The sequence below is a fragment of the Orbicella franksi genome, chromosome 8 (genome assembly GCF_964199315.1).
Source record: "Orbicella franksi chromosome 8, jaOrbFran1.1, whole genome shotgun sequence".
In the NCBI taxonomy this organism is placed as follows: Eukaryota; Metazoa; Cnidaria; class Anthozoa; order Scleractinia; family Merulinidae; genus Orbicella; species Orbicella franksi.
Genome location: NC_138152.1, coordinates 22,242,006 through 22,265,764, shown reverse-complemented (window position 1 = coordinate 22,265,764; position 23,759 = coordinate 22,242,006). Strand labels below are relative to the sequence as shown.

Sequence of the window (23,759 nt, the reverse complement as noted above, 5' to 3'; positions counted from 1 at the left end):
GCTAAAACATCCTGGAGGTCGTCAGCAGAGAAAGAACTTAACTCCATACACGTGATCTGGGGCGAGATCCGGAAGCTGGCACAAGATCGTGCACGCTGGAGAGAGACTGTGAAGGCCTTATTTTTTCGTCGTTGTTGTTGTTAATGTTTTTTTTTATTTTTATTTTTTATGAAGGCCTTATGCCTCCCATGGTGCAATGAGGACCGATGATAATGTGAAATTACAAAATTGCCATGGTTTAAGGCAGAAATTTATCGCCAAAACAAACAAGTCGAAAACCAACTATTGTAAGCGTAATTTATTACCCACGACATTAAAAGGTAAATTAACGGTGTACTTGTGAAATTAAAAAGTAATTTCACTTAGATTTTGGCAAAGTTCTAATAATTTCTCATCGCCTTTAAAATTATAAGAATTTTGACAAAACAAGGGTGAACTTGTTTCCTTATTTCACTCGTCACCATTTGATTAGACATACTAATTTGTCGCCAAATAAGGTGCTTCGCCATAACTTGGCCGATAAGTTAAACTTACCTCGATTCAAAGTGTCCCGCTCCCGAGCTTATCCTGGGTCTTGCGGCGTTAAAGGAGAAAGAGTATTACTGCTCGCCTCCTTAATACGATGCTTGTTCATTGCAGGGCTACTCCAGCAATAACCTCACCCTCACCCATTTACACAAATGGATGGAGGGAGACAATGGAGAGTAAAGTGTGTTGTCTTCCAACACAAAACAAAGATTTCAGTCAAGGTTTGAATCTGGATCGTGTCGCGCGCTACCCAATAGGCCACCGCGCCCCCTACCTCTTCTGAAGCAGCGTCCAACTACGCCACAGAAATTTGAAAACGCAGCTTTTTTATTTCTACGGTTACACCACCGTTCACGTTCATCCGTCACGAAAATGCGCTTCAAACCAGTGGAATTTGGAAACGCTGGCTTTTCGTTCTCATTTGGACGGGAAACATTTTGAAAACGGAGCGCTGACGTCATGATAATCATGTGATTTCCCTGACCGAATTTTCTCAAATTCAAAATGACCGATGACTGTTGCGTTTGCCAATTCCTCCGGCGTGGTTTGGTGGAAAAACATTTGATGCAATTTCACAGTGAAACCTCCTTATTTGTCCAGCGAAACAATTACCTGTGGTGCGTAACAAAGGTAAGACTGGGCTTATCACTGCGCATGATCTTAAACTTTGTGCCGCTGACCAACCAAACTACAGTTGAGATCATGTCACCGTTTTTTGACGGGTCTGTTGTTATTCCCATGGCAACTTCCTGTTCATACCACCAGAAATCTGTGTCCTTCATCTAATTTTTATCATCACTGTCTGAGAACCGAGTGATCAGTGTCCATCTTTTGCCATCATCTGTCATGTGACAGTAAACCTACTGAAGGAGGTGCGAGTTTAGTTTTCGTGAAACACTTTTCGGAGAGTAGGATCATAAACTATCCGCTGCAAACTCATGTCCTTTTCAGGTTTTTTTTTACTCGTATCTCAGAGCTTTGCTCCTTTACTACCGGCTTGTATATAGGTTCGATTATCAGCCGCTTTTCGGCAAAGGAGTCCGCACTCCTCCCCCGAAGGCACGGTTGGACGCGTGAGCATTATTTTGTTAGTCTTAGCCGATCAGATAACCGCCCGCAGTTTTTTGTCAGGCATAAATTGATGAAAGCAGCATGAGAGAGAAATCAAGAGACTTCGAAGATCAAAATATCGAAATATATACTATTTCGGGAAGCGCTCGAAAAGTTAGTCGATGGTCAAAATGTCATTAGTTATAGAAGGTCAAAAGTATACTGGTAAAACTACGACTATAAACTATTTGAAAGAATATTTTCCCGAAATTATTTTTACAAAACCGAATTTAGAAAAGATGTTGGGAAAAGAGAATTTCGAACAATTATTGGAAACAAAAGACGTAAAGTTAATAATGTTATGTTATCTGATGGGTATGTTTTTAACTTTAAATGAAATTGAAGATACATCGAAATATATTATTTTAGATCGATTTTATTATTCGTGTTTAGTTTATCAAGGTTGGGAATATGAGTATTATTACAAGAAAGATTGGACACGTAAAATAGTACCGCGTTTTTATTTCTTACCAATTCCAAAATTAGTTATATTGATGAAATTAAATGAAGATGTTCGAAAAAAGAGGATTCCTAATCAAGAAGGAAAACCAGAGGTTTATAATGAAAATAATATAGATAAGAATAAAAGGATAGACTATTTATACCAAAAAGTAATAAATAGCACTTATGGAATGTCAGAAAAGGTGGAATTATTTAATAAATCTAAAGAACGGATGGTTGAGGAAGTCAAGTCAAATATTGCGATCGTTTGATATTATTTCTTTTGAAGAAAGAAAGAAAAGAAAAATTCAAAAATGTTTAATTGCATAGGTGTAAAACGTATTTAAGTAGCTTGAGACTAAGAATAAAGTTATGATTACACTACAAATGGCTTGTAATATGTTCCTGGAGGGGCCCTTTTCTGAAGATACTATATTGGAATTTTTCAAAGTATGTCTCAGAAAAAAGAAGGGTGAAGAAATGAAGAGTATAATGGAAGAAACTGTTATCCCCCACCACGTTGTTTATACTAGTATGTGTGAAGATTATTGTTTGGTACCTAGTAGTATTCTAACACACGTAATAGAATTTGGATATGGGACAAAAGACATTATACAGTTATTAACTTTAAGAAGTTTATCGTGTAGGTATGGAGAGAATATGGTTTTAGAAACAATTCATAAAGAGGAAGGAGACTCTCTTTGGATAAAGGCGGATACAAAAGAAGATCTTTACAAAGAGGCGTTGAAAGGTTTATTACTCAAGCAAATTTAGGCCTCACGGAACGGTATCCTCCCCCTTGGACCCCTGATGCCCAAGTTTTTGAGACATGCGCAGAGTACTTTCTTTTGGGAAACTGCTGTTCTTAGGGATACGCGAGCTCAACTCGCTAATGTTTACATTCAAGCTCACTCAAGCAAATTATTTTAAAATTGCAACAAAATGTCGAGCTGATGGGACGAAAAAGAGTTCACGGCAGTCATTTTTCCCGGTTAAATCAACCGTCAGTAAAGAAGAAGAAAGAATTAAATTACCAATGAACACGTGAAAAAAATAGCTGCAAGCAGTGTCCGAGTAGAATTGAAAAACCTGTCGAGCGAGGAAAAAATCGACAAACTCGAGCGAGGCTGTAAACGCCTACAGTGTGAAAGTGCCGGCCTGAAGAGGACAATACAAACTCTACGACGAAGTATAGGTGAGTGTCTGCTCAAGTAGTCATCAAGCCGTCTATAAATCTCCTAAAAAGTGGTTCTTAAAGTTTTTGAATTGCCAGTAAAAGCCGCTTTCCCACAAACACATTAAAAATTCGTGGCGATGTCAATTAATGCGAGTTTCGATGTTGTCATTAAAATTTTTAAATTCAAACTTATTTAACGTAATAATATATTACCACCACAAGGGGTCAAGGAATACTTAAAAGGAAAATAGTTTTAAAAAGTTTGTAAAATGAAGCAAACTAAATGGTATGGTCACATAGGACACGGCTGTGTCAAAATACCAAACTTGAAGCGGCGATTTTGGCGATCGAGTTGGGCGTTGAGTTCCGTGGCAGACAGAAATTTAATAACATACTCTGGACTGGATATCAGCGCTTCACAAAAAAAAGGCTCCTTCATAGCTGGGTACGCAGTAAACAAGATTTGAATCGCAGCTAAATGCTCTTTTGAAAAAGTCTGCTTGCTCGAACCATTGCAAAATGTTCAAAATTAGATAGATATTTAGGTTATTTTTAATTTTATATTACGCCAGTACTTCAGGTACTTTCGTAGGTTCATGTTAAAAAAAAAAACCAGCCTTTTAACCAAAAGCGACCGACAAATTTTAGTCTAGTCGTAAATTTTGTGAGAATGCATTTTCCCCCAAAGGGTTTTCCTGCCTTTCGTTTTGTAAATTAGCAAGTCAACATCTCGACTCGATATAAGCGGACCGCTGAGGAAACAGTAACTTTCAGAAATCCACACAAATACACTGTATACTTTAGTTTTTCTATCCTTAAATTTATTATTTAAATAACACAAAATACAAGTTGGTACTCTCATAAAACTTGTAAGACCCTATTTATCATAGTAAGGAACAGTTTTTAATAATGACATTTTCATATTTACAGTATTTTTGAGAAGAATTAACAATGACCTAAGGAAAGATGTCTTGAAGTTACAAAGTGAAGCAAAGAAGCATGAAAGAACTTTGAAGTCTACTGAATTGAAAACGAAACAAGTCGGTAACAAACTACGAGGGACAAAATCTGCTTCCACAAAGCTGAAAAGACAATTAAAGGAAAATGATGAAAATGTAAAGAAACCTAGGTATTCCCTTGTGGATACATTTTCTCATGGCAAAAATGGAACAAATCATAGAACAGTCATGTTTATGGCCTGCATGAGATGTTTACAGCATGCATGTTTGCTTTCTAGCCAAAAGGCACCCATTGCATTACATCTAATTTTCAATATTTTATTCAACTGTAGCCCCCCAACAAATGTTGTTGTCTTGCCATCCACACTGGCAGACTGATATATCCTATAGGGGGAGGCCAATAAACTGATATTATGCAAAAGATTTGCAAGTAGCCAATATGATTTCCATGTATTGAGTGATGACTCCAACAAAGCTGGCGAAGAGCAGCACATTGTAGGTGTCCACAACTGGTGCCCAGAGATCAATAAACCCAGGGCATATGTCCTTGGTAACAGTTTGACAACATTGTACAGTCTTTGAACATTGATCTTCCATCCACTTTGGACATGAATACCACCCAGTTACCTATGCAAGAAGAATGAAAGTCAAGTATGGGGTGGCTTTTTCTAAAAATGTATTTTTGTAAAAAGATTATTTCAGTTGTAAGAATTTCATACTAAATAAATGTGCTTCAACTATGTTCTATCTGAGATTCAGGTAAAGTAATTAGTTTGCGAGGAGTCTTAGCCATTTGTAAAATACAAATTATTCCAGTGTAAATAATAGTGATCATAAATATCAAAATACTTCTGAGTGATTATAATGTAATACATGATTACTGTAGAGTTGTACAGTCAGCAGTTTACAGTGAATGTGAATATAAAAATACTTCTGAGTGATTATAATGCATGATTGCTGTAAAGTCGGCAGTTTACAATGAATTTGAACATACATAATTGTTTTTCATTATCATTCATATGGGGCAGTTGTTTAAAACTAGCATGATAAGTAAGCCGCATAATTTTCACAGTAACAAGGTTGAAAGGAATCGAAAGTAACTTAATATAGTGGAATGTAAAGCAGAGCAGTGTTTATTAAAACCTGATGTACCTGATAAAACGCACAATAGACTGAATAATTTAATTCCCTCCCAAAATTTCATGAAAATATTATCAACAGCGGCATGTCTAAACAAGACCACCTTTATTCAGATCATTAAAAATGAAAGTGCCTATTATGTTGGAAAAAAATCATTACTGGAATACCAAACAGTTTTTGTGGCTTACTAATCAATACTAGCAGGGGGTAACTATTTGCATTTACCTGAAAGAATGGAGCGTGAACTCACCTCTCGTAGCCTCGAATTTAACATCTCCCAAGCTGTCTCCGTGCGCTTAGTGCATTCGATATTTATTCCACTACAATATCTTGGGCGCGCGGGGAAAATGTTGAAATAACTTCAAGAGCAATCAGTCTAGGCCTCTAGACCTTCATTATCCAGGAAACTAGAAGGCAAATCTCGAATTTCACCGTTTCGGTTTTTCGATATCACCGCCTCTGCCCGCTGAGGACGGCAAAAAAGTAAAAAAATACGTATTTCTGCCACTTACGCGACGAAAGAGAAAAAATTAAAACGGTAGAACTTTCAGCTGTGTCCCATTCTTCCTTCTTTTCACGTCTATGGGCCAAAAACTTCGCGTTGGAAGACGATATTCAGCCAAGAAGTTTACAATAATTTGACTGGAGCAAGTGTTTCCGAGAAACCGTTCGACTGCGCATGTCATAATTTTTTTCCTGCTGATGTACTGCATACCATTCCGTGAGGCCTAAAATTGAGGCAAGGGCCTCCAGTTATTTACCCGGAAAGTTAGGGGGTAGTGTATCTTTTGAAGCTTTAGTTGTAGCAGCATGAAACTTTGCCAGGTCAAAAGGTTGACAGTTTGTGTCAATTTGGAATGTCGAAAATGTGCAAATTGGGTCACGTGGTCTCTTTAAGCCAAATAATCTCTTTTGTTAAATGGGAACACTTTTCTTATGTCCTTAAACTTTGATGTTAGTTTCATGAGTTTAGGGTCATTAGATACATCGTTTCTGCGCTTGAAAAGTTAAGATACGTAAATAGGAACTTTTAAAAAGACAAATCACTTTTATTGGGGGACTGGATACTAGTAGAAGAAACCGTTTATTTTCAGAAATAATGAACTATTCAACAATTGCCAAGCACAGTTCCTTTGCTGTTGTCACTAGGACTTATCCCGTACCAGTTCTGTTGAAGCCTTCTTTTTGCAAACTGTTCCCATTTTTGCTTAAAGATTTTCCACTTTTTTTTGGCCGTATCAAGTCACGTGACCTAATTTGCATAAGTTTGACAAGTCAAAAACAATCACTTTAGAAGATGTATTTGTCTCCCAAAAGTTTATGTTGTTATGAACCAAGCCTCAGAACGTAGATCACCCCCTAACTGTTTTGAGGAAAATAATTGCTGACCCATGCCTTAATTTTCCTGAGTATCTGTTTGGAACGAGTTCGATCAATCTAGCTTATTGTGGAAATATTGTTTAAATTTAATCGTTCGTCTAGATCATTACCCAGACATAGAGATTGAAGAAAATATATCTTTGTTAGAGGATAAATTTAGATCGCGTTGGGTGTATTACGATAATTGTAAATATTTTTCTCCAAAACAAACTTTAATTCATGAAATAATAAGTGCAATTTATAAGATAGATAAAGATCCGGATAGTTTAAAAGAGTTGTATTCTTTTTTCATAATGGCTTGGTTTAGGGGTGTATCACCTTCGTCTATTTTAATAGCTTTGGTGGCTAGACGCGACGCGTTTTGTTTTAAGTCGTTATCAAAAGATATAGCTTGTGCTAAGATTAGAAAAGAAAGGGTAGGTTTCGTAAATTCTAAAAAGGGTCCTCTAAAGAGAATTCCATGGTGGGCTTTTTTTTTCCGAAGTAGAGCAAAACAGTTCTAACAATTTTCAAAAGGCCAATTTAGAGAAACAAAAGTTGAAACGGCAAAAAATATTCGAATTGTCTAAAGATTATTCGGTTCATATTTTATTTAAGCCTACAAAATATAGTAGGAACGAACTGTCTCTATGGCAAACTATTCACTTAAGACTACAGAGTAGTAAAGAGATTCCGGTAGGATTGTTAGATATGAAACCGAAAGAAAAACAAGTAAAAAAAAAAGAAGAAGAAATAGTAGTTAAAGATTTAAAAAGAAAAAAATCGCCTGTAAAAATATCTTTGGAAAATAAAAAAAATAAAATTAATAGAGCCAATACCGATTACTCAAAAAGCTAAGATAGAGAAAGAGAAACGCTTTTTACCATTTGGTCATGAAATAGAAGGAAGAATCGTGATTGAATGTCCTAAGAATGAAAATCAAATAGTTTTATGGGCTATTCCAGGAAAGAAGCAATTGATTAGAGGTCCTTTTAAAAGTGCAGAAAAACGAAACGAAGTTATACGAAAATGGGGAAAATTGAGGAATGTGAATTGCCCTTGTCTCCCCGCTATTAGTACTGTTTTGAATGATTTCGAGATTGTTTTAGTATTCAACAGTCTAAATTTCGGTAACTGGGATACAATTAAAGAGGATTTTTATGACGGAAAAATAAAAAAGAACACGTTAAAAGATTCTCCGTGTGATCTATCGGAAAAGAATTTGGATTTAGTGAGTAAAGATATATGGGCTACATGGGTTTATTTTCTAGTATTCGATATCGGAAACACGTCTTTATCGAATACATTTGTATACGATACAACAAAAGTAATTGTAAAAGGCTGGAGAATGAAAAGAAATTCATTTAAGAACCAGCCTATGAATTTTTACGATTTATTATTTGTCAAACAGACGAAAAAGAAAACTAGAGAAAAAGTCGAAAATATATATTCGGTTATAGCAACTGATATTTTTTATGGTTGTTGTTTGAGATTGTTGGATAAAAGAGAAGAACTGGCTATAAATGTAACGAAGTTGCTCTACTTTTACGTTTTAACATTAGCCCATAACCCCACTTGCGAGACGCTGTTAAAGTTATACCCTGAAATAAAGAGACGGACTTGAAAGAAATGAATATAATAAATAGGTTTTTATTTTTGTATGTAAAAGCAGTCTTACGTGGTATACAATTTTTATCGCCTTTAATATGTTATTCAATATTGAGTATAATACTGAAAATGTTTATAAAGATTAGAATTTCCGAATTTGTCTTAGAGATCGAAAGGAGTTATTTGTTATTAAAACAGTTGTCATCCATCATTTTTATAGTGACGATAGTTTCGATAATACAGATACTAGGTCTTTTGGGTAGAATCTGTGCATTGTTTTCTCCTGTAAGTCCGGAGCGTATTTTCCATTTGACTATAACGTATGGCGGTATAATAGGATTTTCTATAATGTTATATTTAGTCGTTACAGCAGTAAATTAGATATTTCTTAGCACGAATAATATTAAATAATTTGTGACAGAAAGTGACTTTGGTGAGTTTATGAAAGTTTGTTATTAAAATGGCATTTTTTTTTCCCTTTTACAAGTCTTTAAATTGTTGATGTATTCGTTTAACTTAAAGTCGGGGACCCTGATGGGGATCAATTGATTCCAGTTATAATCGTGAGTAAAATTAGGCAAGGTACATTTTTTGAGAATTTTGATATGAGAAGGGGGTTGGATAGTAGGGAATAGGTTATAGATAGAATCCATGGTGGGTGTGTTGATTGTCCAAAAAGTAGATGTTTTTTCTATAGCCCCTGCAACGTGAAGCATTTGTAAAACGAACCAATTATTTTCGTTGACTTCATTTTGGAGAAAGCGGCCGTTACTAGCTACTTGTAAATGATCTAAAAAGTGGGTATTAGAATTTAAGTATTCTTGGTAAACTAAATCTTCTTTGGGTAATAATTGTACATTACTTTTTTCGAAACTCAATATTTTTTCGGGGAAACAGTAAACTTTGTCATCTCTAGTCATAGAAATGGCTATAATCTTTTCGTTTTGTGTCCAAGACCAGGGATCTACCCAACCTACACCCGATTTTGTGATAAATTCTTTACCCATGTAGTCTCTACAACTACTGAAAAAGTGTGTTTTTTTTAGAATACGATAGCTGGTAAGGTTAAGAAAAGTAATCAATTCTATAGAATTACCCGATATTATTTTTTTAGAAACAGTTTCTATATCCTTTTTCGTTATCATCGTTTGGCATGTTGTCCAAAATGGGTAGGTTTTTGTTTCTATGTTTAAAGAGCATTCTGAAGGGGTTGGTAGCATAACATTATAATTACTTAGATCTGTTCTATTTACGAATAGAGAGAATAAAACAGAAAACTCACCATTCTTTCTGTGGTAATATTCTTTTGAGTTTTCGTCATGTAGTGTAGTGTTGGAAAAGTCGAATAAATTTTTTAATTCTATATTTTTTTATATCTTTAGATTGACCTATACCTATAATTTCAAAAGAGTTATATTTTGGATAGTAGACTGGGTATTTAGTTAGGATAAAATTTTTTACCTTATTTAATTGACCTTCGGAATCTTTCCAATGTTGGCTTTTCCATAGTTCTTTAAATTCTTTTTCCCAATTGATTTTCGGGAAAAAAAAATGGAAAGATTTGTGGATGTCGTTAATGTTTAATTTTCCATCTTGCCATGTGACTTAAACACATCTTTTTGTTTCTAGACAAATGATGTATTTGTATAAAGGGTGTAATAAATTTCTGTCTTCTAATTCTTTCCAATTATTTATTAAAATATTCTTTGAAGAATTGGAATTGAGTAATTTTAATGTCTTTAGATTCCCTCCCTTCGCCCTTATTACGGCGCACTCCACGTAGCTAGGCATCAGTTCTGCAAGTGTTTCAAAGGATACAGTACTAAATGGTTTATAAGAAAGATAAAGAGGATACTCTTCCTCCAACGATATATACAAGATACGTAACATGTCCACCTAATGTATATCTTACAGAAGCTCCAGAAGGTTTTGATAGTTTATCTAGTTATCCTATTTATGGTTGTGTTTCGTATAATACAGTTCAGGTAACACCTAGAAATAATCAAATTTATGAATACATGAGAGACATTTGTGAAACTTCAAAGAAAAAAGTTAGTAAAGAAGAAAGAAACATTATAATGGATAGTCATGGCGATCCTTATTTAGTAATAGTGGGTCCTTCGATTGAGGATGAGAATAAGTTGATGCAATGTAGTAGTAGTAGTAGTAGTAGTAGTAGTAGTAGTATACTTTATTTACCCTCGGATTGTAGAGTAGCTTTAACAGCTAATGTCTCCGAGCGTTTCAACAGCACAATGGGCAAAGACCAGACCACAACACCGGGAACTTCGTGCCCTGCTCTTTACGGTTAGTGTGTGGGTTCTTTAACGTCCCCTGCTGACCATAACAGTGAAGATGCTGGAGACGGGGCCTACGGTTTATCGTCCTTATCCGAGAAGACTAGAATATCTAACAATTTGCAGATGTCATTGCAAAGGCAGTATATTCTCCTCAGTTATTTTAAGACCCTGGGTGTTGGTCCGGTCTGGGGCTCGAACCCGAGACCTCCCGCACGGTAGTCCGACGCTCTACCAACTGAGCTAACCGGTGGGCGGTTACTTTTGGAAACTGGAAGGATATTTTGGAAGGAATAGAAGAAGGTCTTTTTTGAAAAAAGCATGTGGAAAATATTTATAATTGTATAGAGGAATTTAATTTACCCTTTTTGAATTGTGTTTTTCCACGGTATGATAAGGACGAGTTTCCTCATCCCGAAGGTCCGTTTGGTATGTTTCATAGGGAGACAGTTTTGTTTACGCAAAAAGATGACGATGAGCCGAAGTGGATTTGGATACCTCCAGTTTCGAGTAGTAATAAAATTCAATGGGATGAAGAGAGTGCGGATGAATATATGTTGAAACGAAAGTCTCTAGGAGATCTTTGTTGGTGGTTTTTTCCATTTGTATATAAGGTTATAATAGAAGCGTGTTCTTTTCGGAATAGAAACTTTAATCCCGTTAAAGCTTCTGAGCAGCAGATTCTAAATTCTATTGTGATAGGTGAAAATTGGAGAAATAAGGACGGTTTTATAAAGAACAAATTAGATCTTTGGGCAGGATTGGAAAAATGTACCGCTACCATAAATGCAGATAAGGTTTTTTTGAAGGCTCTTTTTAGAAATCCAAATACTGGAAAAACATGGTCTAGTTCTACATTTCATTTTCCTGGCCAGCGTATATTTACGTCTTCTACTATAGGTTATTTTAGAGACGTGACTTTACCTGAAGATTTACAAGAATTTCCTTATTTGAATTTAGAATCTAAACCTAAGCCGTTTAAAGAAAAAAAATACAGGATCGAATGCTTCGTTCAATTTTACTTTGGGTCCTCCTCCCTTTGGTTGTCCGGATGCGTTTATTTTAGGGTATGAAAATTTTGTATGTTTATCGATGGCGGCTATTATTCACTTTCGAATTGTATATAATTTAACTGTTTGAAAATCAGAAGAATGATTTTTCTATTAAGGCTGGTACATATAATGTAAATTATTTCGAAAATCAGTTTAATGCCTTAATTGTACCCTTTATATCTACCCAAACTAGTAAGCCAGTTTTACGGGGAGGTTTTTCGAATATATCTAAATCTCTTTCTGGAGGGAATTTTGAGGGTCCAAAAGATATCGAAAGAACTTTGCAAAACTTGCAAAAACATGAGAAGAAATTTCCAAATGTTAGTTCTGTATGGGGATTTGTAGAAAATGTGAATTTGGTTCGAGATAACTCGACGGAAGACGGAGGTTTTGCCTATTCCCTCAAAAATATTAGGTAAATATCCTAGGAATAATATGCCGGGAAAAACTAAAGTTATTCCTAAAGGTAGTGGAAATCCTGTTTATATGCATCCGCATTACCAAACAGGATTTAAAAAAGGAGATTGTAACGAGCTTACTTTTAAGAAAGCTATAAATGTAACGTCGCAGATATTTGAGAAAGATAAGAAAATTAACTTTTGGGAATTTAGGGATGGGATGTTGTATTTTACTGAAAAGGATTTACGTAAATGTACTGTGGATTCGTTAATACCAGCAAGTGAGTTGCGAAGTTTGTTTGCTTCAGAACTTCCTTTGGTAGTGACATCTAACCAGATAGGTTTTCGAGTACAAGATTATGTTGTGAAAGATCCAACGGGTAAAGTAGTTCGTACTATAGCGAAGAATGTGATTTTTTCATTGTTTCCATTCACTGTAATGGACACGTTAATTTTACATCAAAATTGTTTTTTTAGTAAAGATAATCAACAAGAGACGGATATACCTAAATTGATCGAAGAAGTTAGAAATAGGCTTGAAGAATTTGGTGACGAGGTTGACGATGGCACGATAGCGAGATTTATATTTAAGAACAATAGTTTGACCAACTCTCAGCAGGTATCTGTTTTGAACCTATTGGGTTTAACAGAGTATGATGAATTGAAAGAAGTAATTTCTCGTGAGAAAGGAGAAAAGGAAAAATATCTTCAAGAGATGATAAGTTGTATGAAAGACGAAGAAATGGTAATTGATGAAGAGGAGGAAGAGGTTGAGAGTGTAGAAGAAAAGAAAGAGGAGAAAAAGGGTGGATATATTGTACCAAATAGTTATCGTAGAAATAATAAAATCGATGGATTAAGAGAGATGAGAAAAAAAAGGAAAGCAGAAGATATGGTAGATAATGAAAGTGCAGGACCTGTATATAAAAGAGGTAAAATAGTTGTTCCAAATTCGAAAGAGCCTAGATGGAAGAATTTGGAACAAAGTAACGAGGAAAACGATAATCAGGGAATACCTTATATTCCTACAGAAAAAGTAGGATCTTTTAGATCAAAAAAGAAAGATGGATTATCGGCGGCAGTCGAGAAGTTTGCATCATTTAAAGTAAATGAAGTTGTTGACGACGATGGTCAGAATTTTAAAGAGGTGCGTTTTGACGATATTACGCATACGGATATTTATGTAGAAGAAGATTTTGACATAGTAGGCGACGGAAAAAAGTTTATTAAGATGTTATTGGAAAACGGTGAGAAATTAGATAACAGCACGCTTTCTGATAGTAATGTATCTAAATATTACTCGGATGACGAAAAGAGGGTTTTGGTACGTATATTTTCCAAATTGTATTAATTTTGATATTTTTTTTTTATTAGAAAAGATTATGGTTTAGACTTTTAATAATAATAATAATAATAATAATAATAAGAAGAAGTAGTAGTAATTATTTATATTTACATGTATACGAATGTATTTTTGAAATAAAGAAAGGGAAATATATATATGAATAAAAATATATTTAATGTTACAGTTGTCGTCAGATTGTTTCTGTGAATAATTGGACAGAAAAGGGGTTGGGTATATAGGAACTATACCACGATTGAAATACGAGTGATTTGATGTTAAAGATGATTTTTTTATTGTTATTATTATTATTAATTAAAATAGTTTTTTATTTACATCATTTCGCTATGTCTACGACCTAGATCTTCTAATATGAAAAGTAGATAATTAAACTTTTGTAGATGGCATAGGAAGGCAAATAGATCTATTCCTTTCTTTGAATTAAAAGAGAGTTTTTTTTATGTCCTCTTTATTTATGAAAAAACCTAGAGCTATTAGTATATCGTCCTTGTGTTGTTTGTTGGATTTGAATTCTTCTAATCTGGTATCTTTCATACGATCATGGGTCTTTTTTATTTCGTTTTCGGTAAATTCGTGTAGATGAGATATTGTCATAGTGTTTTTAGAATCGATTTGTTTTTGTACTTGGTTTTCTAGGTAGTTCATTTTGGTAAACCAGTCGAAGTTCCACATATTTTTTTCTTTATTTTCATCTTCGATTGTTTCTCCGTGTAATAGATTCTGGTGACATTCGGTTTTAGCTGGGGGTAGAGTCTTGGGAATATTTATGGGGGGTATTTCTTTTTCGGATTGGAGAGCGTTGTTGTTGATAATGTCCGTTTCTTCTAGCATCTTGCATAATGCTTCCATTTTGGCTTCGTAGCGATAAATCGTAGTAAAAAAAAAAAACGGTGGAAGGTTCGGCTTTAGGTTATGTGAGTATTGCGGTGTATATATCGCTTCCGCCTAATTTTAGAGTATCAGGTATTTCGGTGTAAATTTTACAAAGCCAGCTAAGATAGCTTCTATAACATCGTAATGTTGCGGATTTTGTTTTTCCTATATCTACGTTTTGGCAATGGTCTTGGGTAAAGGTTCAGTCGAAGCCATAAATTTATCGACCGAAGAACCTGTGAACATGTTTTTGATAATTATATTTTCCGTACCTCCAAGCGATTCTCTGAAATAAAAAGTTTTTAGTGCAATATGGTAATGTTGTTTTTTTTATAATTTCTTTTAGCCGCGCGAATTGTTTTAGGTCATTGACTTCTATGTATAGGCCGTCTGTTCTTATTAGCGAGACTCTTAATTTGGGAAACCCGTTTTTACATTCGTGTGCGAATTTTCGTATGGCCTTTCTGCATATGGTAGTTGTACCATCGTATAATTGGGGATAGACGTGTTTGAACATTCCTGTGGCCTTAGTGTAGATGAATTTGGGAAAATGTTTTTTCATCCAAGGAAAAATAACTCGGATATATTTTTGTAGGTCGCATGGTACATCTAGGGCCATGTTCATGTAAGCGCTAACAAAATCGGCTTCTACTACAGATTTAAGGTACATTGGACAAGAAGAGATGTAGTCTCCGCGACAGACTTCGTGGGTTCCTTTTTTTGGTATAAGTTTTTGTAGGTCAGAGTTGTGAGGAAAAACGGTCCTATCTGTTAGGTAGATAAACCAATCTATAATTTTTATGGGTTTTTTCCATTCATCTAGAGGATGAAACAATTTTTTTAAAACTTCAAAAACATCAAAATGTTGGGGTTTATACGAAAAGTCGCAAGGTTTAAAGGTGGATGTAGATTGGAATAAAAATGGTTCTTTTGTAGGTGTAGAGTAAAGGGGAAAGAGACGGGTCCCCAAAAAGCCATCCATCTTAAAAGCGTATCGTTAGAATCTGGTGGTAAGAATCGATCGGTCCATATGGGTTTGGTGTTTGTGTTTATACCCTCTTTTTTGAGAATAATTTTTTTGACAATATGAAACGAAATGGTCTTGTAATCAACGAAAAGTTATAAAATCGCCACAATCTTCTCCCGATATAACCTCTAAAGAGAGCTTGTCGAGTGGATCGATGGAGTTCCGAAAGACAAAAGGCTCCATAGTCAAGTGATACAAATCAGTTTATTAAGGTCTACTTATACAATCATTCTACTTAGACTCAGAGTCGCTGCTGTCGGGTACAATGAAATCGTTATCATCGGTGTTAGGTTCTTCGTCCTCAGATCTTCCAGATTCGGTGTCGCTTGCATACTTAGTATCCTCTTCGGAATAATCGTCTAGAACTATAGCGTTGGGATCTCCCGAGACTTTTTCTTCAACCTCATCGGGTTTTTTATCTTCTTCTGCGTATTTCCTATCGGCTTCTTTAAGAAGTTGTTTGAATAATTTAGGATCGATTTTAACTGAATCGTCTTCACTAGATTCGGATGGGGTTGTAGCGATTTCCTCACTCTGCGACGATTCTTGGTTAAAAAACGATTCATCATTAATAGATTTAATTCGCCTCAGTTTTTTAGCAGGTTTAATTTTGTATTTGGTTTCACTATCTTCACTCGAAGAAGAAGAAGAAGAAGAATCTTCATCCGAACTAGATTCTATTCGCCTAAGTTTTCTTTTATATCCCTTTTTTTCTTTTTAACCGTGCTAGAGTTTTCAAAACTTGTATTTTTATCATTTATTGGTTGAAAAATGTATCTACCTTTGTAGTTGTCTAGCACATTTTCTTTCCCAACTTTTATATAATTAAGTCCGTTTTTTTAAAAAAAAATGTTCCCTTTTTTAAAAATAAGAGGGATATAATCATAATATTTTTTTTCTACAATTGCCATATTTTTATTATTATATTCAACAACATCTACGGATGCACCAGGCAGGATATTAAGTTTAATAGTATTCATGGTTTGAGTATGGTGAGTCGATACCCTTGTGAGCTGTCTTTCGTTAATGAAGGCTCTAATTCAACCTCAGTGTTTTTATAGGCCTTCCGACATCTTCCGAGCATATTTTTTTAGAGGTAGAAGCTCTTTTTGTTACCTTATAAAAATAAAAACATATCCTTCCTTCTGGAATAATTTGGAAATTGGTATTCTTTTTGGGAGGAACAGAAACTTCTAGCCAATGAGTGATTTGTTGTTTTTGTAACATTTTATAGGACTTGAAATCTATAGTGTGCCATTGAAAAGAATTGATATCGTGGGTATAATCGAAATTTTTAATTATAAGGTCATTTTCGGTTAAATCCTTAAAGAAGAGGAAACTTTTTAGTTTTCCTTTATGTCGAACATAACCGGAACTATATTTGTGATTTCCGGTTTCGATAAATTGGCGCCAAACAGCATCTATTTGGTTAGTTTCTGGTAAAGTTGTAAATCGTATCCAGTTTGGATTTGAGACCCAAGCTCTAACGTGTGGGTTTTCTTTGTCTGTTTTTAATCGTAAATGTCTGAAGTCGTAATTCTGGTCGTCACTATGTATAGCTTCGTTAGATTGTGTTAAGATAAAAAAACGCAAGTTGTCATTTTTTGCTACTTGTTTTACGGTGGTACCTACCGATTGGATTCTAGATATGGTTAGATCGTCGTTTTCGTCTTCTTTTCTGAATAGAAGGACGCGCCAAGGGACGAGTTCTATGTTGAAACTCATGTTTAAATGTCATTTTAGAGCATGCGCGACCTTTAAATACCCTTTTTCGAATAGAAATGTTATAATAAAATAAAAAAAATATAATATGATAAATTTTATGAGATTTTCGTTTGTCAAATTTTTTTTATCTTAAGAATATGTTTCTGATATTTTTTTTATATACTATAATACTATTTATTTAAAGTAGATCAATCTATTGAAATCTCGTGTAAATTATTTATGTAAATATATATTTTTTAATTTTTAGTTTTTATTTTAATTCTTGTCCCGAGAATGTTTTGGGCGTGGCCGTGAAAGTCTATAAATCTAGCGCACCATCTTGGTGGTGGGTGGGAGATGTGCGGCCATAGAGAGGAATACATTAAAGCAAATTCGGAACACCAACGGGAAAAAAGACCAGGAGTAAAACTCCCGTACGAAAACCCTAAGAGAAAACCCTTTTACATTAAATCACTTTTTTAGGTATACGAGGGATTATAAATAAAGATTAGATCAAAAACATAAACTCTAGATGACTTACATACTTGAGATGAGAAATGAATAAAAGAGAAGAGAAATGTAGAATAGTATTATTTATTTTTATGATTTTTACAATTTAGATATAGGGGTTAAAATCTGTACGTAATAGATAGACAGACATAAATATAGAGGTTTTTTTTAAATTTACTGCAAGTGCAAAACGAATAAAGACGTTTTCGAAAACGTATTACTGTAGTACGGTTATATTTATCCGAGATTAATTTAGGGGATTGGACGAGTGAGTATCTTACAGTTGGAATTGAAAAAGTGGTTTAGTTCGTTTCTAGATACACTGTAAATCGAAAAGATCTGTTTTAGACCCAAAAATAGGACCGTTTCGGTGAGTAAAATACAGTACTATTTTTGGGTCTGATTTAGCCCATTTGGAATAGAGTTCTTTTGGCTCCAGTAAACAGGGCAGAAATGGCCCTCTATAAGGTAGTCGAAACGAAGACACAGAAGAGCTATTTCAGAAAAATGGAGGGTAGCTTTGGTTTTTGAAGGAGCTGAAATGGTGCGTTTGGATGGTTAAATTAGCTCTTCTCGAGCCGTTTCATGCCTTCAAAAAGGAAGAAAATTGGCCCATTTTTTGTGGCCAATTTAGCCCAATTTATGTTCAAAACAAATGTAATCTAAATGACTAAATCAGCACTATTATGTCTGAAACAACATTCTTTATGAGCTGTTTTGCACCTTAAGAGTCACTGACTGAAAATATCGAGAATGGCTGGCCAAGTTAGAAAAATCGAAAACCCTGAAACTTTGCCTAAAGAACGCTTTTAGGGAGCCACTTTCGAAAATATTATTCCGATTTTCTTAGAATTTAAAGTCTTCGAGAAATTCGCAAAAAACGAAAATATAGCTTTTTGCCTCATTAAATATGCAAAAAAAATATCTGGAAAATTGACAAAGTTCTCGGTATTCGCATTGAAACAGTTTACAAAACTAGAACTCGGGGTTAACTTAGCATAAGAGCTTTACTTTTCTTCTATCTAACAATAGGAAGTTTTACATTGTTCAAGCATTTTGAAGGATTCCGTCTACCGTTGAAGAATTGCCTTCTAAAGTCCCTGTGAAAACGGCAAAAATTGCGTAGATTTACGGGCTTAAAACGCATCTTGGTATGTCCGATATGGAGCTAAAACACGTACTGTGCAAAAGAGTGTCGTTTCTACTAAATTAAGATGGGAAAAAATCTCTGGCAATCGAGGTTCACACAGGTAAAATGCAAAAGTTCGCGACAGTCTCTTCTCAAATTTGCATAATGCGGTGTGTTCAAAGAACTCTACTGTTGAGCACTATAGTCTGTTTTTGTTCCATTTGTGGGCCATGCTTTGTGGGAAATATACAAAAACTGAGTTGATCCATGTCGTTATTACCACATTGTTTCATTATTTCACGCAAGGTACATAAAAATACAGAGAAAGCTTAAAATACAAGTTCAAAGTCACATAGACTAAACACGCTACATGTATTACGTGACTGGCGTCACGTAAGATATATTTTCAGGTAGCTCCAATTAAAATTCCTCGATTATTGAGGTTTAGACACTTGCTTATAATAGAGACATATCAGGGTTTGTCTTTCCCGTTTATATACACTCAACTAGTCTGCAAATATTCGAAAGGAGATTGGTCTTCTAAAGTAAATTTTAACATGTGTCTCGATTTTGATCTTGATGGAAAATGAATTAATTAAATGCACGAAATGAAACGAAGAGGTTTTATTAACGTGATCCAGCCAGACCAAGGAAGCAAGTTTTCTTGAAAAATGGAGTAAGGCTGTTTGAAATCGATCCCTCGATCTGACCTCGGTTGGAATTCGGCCTGGTCCAAACGCCGCGTTTCTACCGTTCCGACCTCAAATAATTTTGTCTCGGCAGTGGCAATAACAAGAACAGCGGTGATTCCAAACGTCGAGTTCAGTCAATCAGAAGATCGGAAAACGCTTGCTTTGCTGAAGGCCATTTTAAATGCTACAAATATTAGCAACGGCAGCTGATGCAGCAGGCTATGAATTCAGTTCGGCGCGGTACGTAAGAGCACGCCGAAGCCAAGTCGCGCTACACGGCATGCAAACTTTGTTCATTCCCGCGGTGGTGGTGGTGGGGAGGAGACTCATATTAAAAATGACGGGGATGCTCGTCGTACATTTTAGGGGGTTAGTCTTCAAAAGGTCCACCGCGAGAGCTTTTGCGGTACCTTTTATGAGGATTGAGCCGAAAAAGATGACAGGGGATAATGTGATAATAAAGTGCATTATCGTTTGTCTCACGATGTAGTCACTGAGATGTAGATCGCGACGTTTCGACTGCTTACTGCTAGTCTTCTTCAGGCGATGAGGTCGACTGATTGCACGGTATCATTTATATCACACAGGTCGGAATTGATTGGTGCATTTCGACCCTCCTATTGCTCCATTGTTCGGGCGAGTAGCTGTTCCCTCAGTGGTCCGCTGCTGTACAGTTCTCCTGTTGTTGTTTCTTGATCGTGGTTATCCATGCTTCAGGAATTTTAATTCCACTATCCCTGTTGATGTTGTTAGGGTGAAGTCTTACGTAGGGTCAAGGAAGCTATTCACATAAGACTTCACCCTAACAACATCGCGACGTCGCGATCTACATCTCAGTGACTACATCATGAGACAAACGATACTACACTTTATTATTGGATCTATCACGATGAATAACAACAACCTTTTCCTCGACAGGGGATAATGTGTTATGTAAACGGTTGTCAGTTTAACCATCGATTTTCCCTCTTTCTTTGCTATTTGGAAACTATTAAGGCTAAGTAATTGTAGACACCAACAACGACAAAAAAGCACTGCTAGAAATATAGCGAGTAGTCTTTCTATGAAGAGACTTTTCAATTTTCGTCAATTATACAAAAAGGTTCCCCTAGCCTTAAAAACGTTTGTGTTTGCTGGCGCGCGTTCTTAGGTAAAAGGTAAAGTCTGCATGTGAGCCAAGTGGCCCATCAGGCCGGAGCTTACCCCGGTTTCTGTAGCATGAAGCGACTAGGAGTATTTCTACTCCCCCCTGGATGGGATGCTAGTCCATCGCAGGGTTACCCCCAGCATTAAGTTCGCCGGTACCCATTTATACACCTGGGTGGAGAGAGGCACTGTGAGAGTACAGTGTCTTGCCCAAGAACACAACACAATGTCCTCGGCCAGGGCTCGAACTCGGGCCGCTCGATCCGGAGAAGAGCGTACTAACCATGAGGCCACCGCGCCGCGTTCTTACTGCCCAGATTTTTTGTTCCAAATACTAACTGAAGGAGACCAAAAGTTAATCTAAGTATTTATTTCGACCCGATATTGGACAAACTAAAACGTCCTTTAAGCCCGTAAAATTACGCAATTTTTGCCGTCCTTGTGAATTCATATCCTGCTGCATCCGCTGCAGTTGCTCTCTAGCGTTTAAAAGGTCTTCAGCAAAGCAAACTTCATCCGATCCTCTGCGCCAATGAATTAAGGCGGGACTTAACCTAAAATTCTGAAAGAAATTCGAAGTTTTGTTTTTTACGGAACTCGAATCTTAAGGTATTGAAGTTTTATTTTGACAAGTACTGTTACTGTAAGTTTAAAGCTCGTTTTCTCAAAACGAGTTATTTTCGTCCTCTAGAAAAGATATCTTGAGAAGGATTTATTCAATTGAGCTAAAATTTTCAGGATTTGTTGTTTTTAGTAAGTTCTGGGGATAAGCATAGACCTTTTCCATCCAGTGCATTCTGTCAAAGTTATGCATTGAAACGTATGCTAGATTTTCTGTATCAGATTTAACTGGTTATAACTTCACATGCTTTTAACTTTTCAAAAATCTCTATGCTTATCCCAGCAAGCTGTCTTCTTTTGTAAAATGTAAAAATTATTCCTTTTTATCAGTTCTAGTAGGAGTTATCTTTTCTCAAGTAAGCCCTGGCACTCCCCAGCAGGTGGCAGATTTAATCAGCAGGTGTCAGGTTACAATACAGTTATAGGGTACACAAATATTTTTTTTCATAATCTTTGCCCTTTGAGCTTTTTGAGAATGTATACTTTGCCATGGTTTGGAGTTAACTCTTAGCCAGGAAAAAATGTTTGAAACATGGTGTGTTTTTAAGTGTTTTTAGGTCAAGTCCCACCTTAAATTCGACGTTTGAATCTTTCATAGCTTTGTGTCATGCCACTGCCGGGCCAAATTTATTTGAGTTTGGCACGGCAGAAGCACGCCGTTTGGACTGGGCCGAATTCCAACCGAGGTCAGATCGCGGGATAGACATCAAACAGTCTTACTCTATTTTTTAAGAAAACCTGCTTCCTTGGTCTAGCTGGATCATGTTAATAAAACCTCTTCGTTTCATTTAGTGCATCTAAACAATCCGTTTTCCATCAAGATCAAAATCGACACACAATGATTAAAAAATACTTTAGAAGACCAGTCTCCTTTCGAATATTTGCAGACTAATGGAGTGTGTATAGAAGGGAAAGACAAACACCTATATGCTTGTATTATAAGTAAGTGTCTAAACCTCAATAATCGAGGAATTCGATTCAATTGTAGCTAACTGAAAATATATCTTACGCGACGCCAGTCACGCAATACATGTCGCGTGTTTAATCTGTGTAACTTTGAACTTATAGTTTAGGCTTTTTCGATAGCTTTTTTGTATCTTGCGTGAAATAATGAAACAATATTCTAATAACGACATGGATCAACTCTCTTTTTTTATATTTCCCACAAAGCATGGCCCACAAATGGAACAAAAACAGACTATAGTGCTCAACAAGAGTTCTTTGAACACACCGCATTATGCAAATTTGAGAAGAGACTGTCGCGAACTTTTGCATTTTACCTGTGTGAACCTCGATTGCCCAGAGATTTTTTTCCATATTATTATAGTAGAAATGACACTCTTTTGCACAGTACTTGTTTTAGCTCCATATCGGACATACCGAGATGGGTTTTAAGCCCCCAAAACCACGCAATTTTTGTCGTTTTTATAGGGGCTTAAGAAGACAATTCTTCAACGGTCGACGGAATCCTTCAAAATGCTTGAAAAATGTAAAACTTCCTATTGTTAGATAGAAGAAAAGTAAAGCTCTTATGCTAAGTTAACCCCGAGTTCTAGTTTTGTAAACTGTTTCAATGCGAATACCGAGAACTTTGTCAATTTTCCAGATATTTTTTGCATATTTGATGAGGCAAAAAGCTATATTTTCGTTTTTTGCGAATTTCTCGAAGACTTTAAATTCTAAGAAAATCGGAATGATATTTTCGAAAGTGGCTCCCTAAAAGCGTTCTTTAGGCAAAGTTTCAGGGTTTTCGATTTTTCTAACTTGACCAGCCATTCTCGATATTTCCAGTCAGTGACTCTTAATTATTTTGAAATAGCCCTCTTACAAGGACTAAAATGGATATTAGCATTGTTAAAAATGGCTCCATTTGAGCCATTTCAAACCTGTATAGAGGGGAAACAATGGCCACAATGGGAGACTGATTTAGCCCATTTTAGCCCCCTTTTTAGGGCTGAATCACCACCAATGTTGTGTAAAGGACTTTTCACTTTAGATCTGCTTTAGACTTAACAGAGTCTAAAACAGCTATATTAGAGGGCTAAAATCAACTACCACTTACCCTAGAATGGTTCTAATTTTGTGGTTGATTTACACTTATCATAACACCCTAATAAGCTTTAAAAAAAAGCTTAAACTGTCTAAGAACCACAATAGGGATTGGTAACAAATATATACACAGTAGACACGTTTTGTGAAGAAAATAAAAACATTTTATTTTCTCACAAACATTGTTGGTAAACTAAACAGAACACAAATTGACCGTGGATAAAACAGCTATTAAAAGACTCTATTCACTGCCAGCATCCCATATGTTTCTTTGTAAAAATTACAATTTTATATATGCTAGAGTTTCAAGCGGACCTTTATGAAACCTGCTTGATAGATTACATTTATCTCGTTAAATTCAGTAATATACAAGTGATTACAAATTAGAAAAGAGAGCGTTGATGCTCACCAAAGTGTGGCCTCTGCCAATGCCCTTTAATGCCTACTCTAAGAAAGACAATATGGTTTTGCTGTCTTTATATACCATGTTAAAGGGGAAGTATCATGGGGATTTTGATCTAACTGGGTCAAAATTGTGCTATAACACCTTTACTTTACAAAATGTTACCAGAAAAC

General features: G+C 35.7%; 1 protein-coding gene across 1 annotated transcript in view; it reads left to right on the top strand.

Annotated features, from left to right (window-relative positions):
• Positions 1-23,759, top strand: part of LOC145494250 (uncharacterized) — a 448,804-nt gene that overhangs the window by 169,891 nt on the left and 255,154 nt on the right. The gene's annotated exons all lie outside the window — the stretch shown is intronic.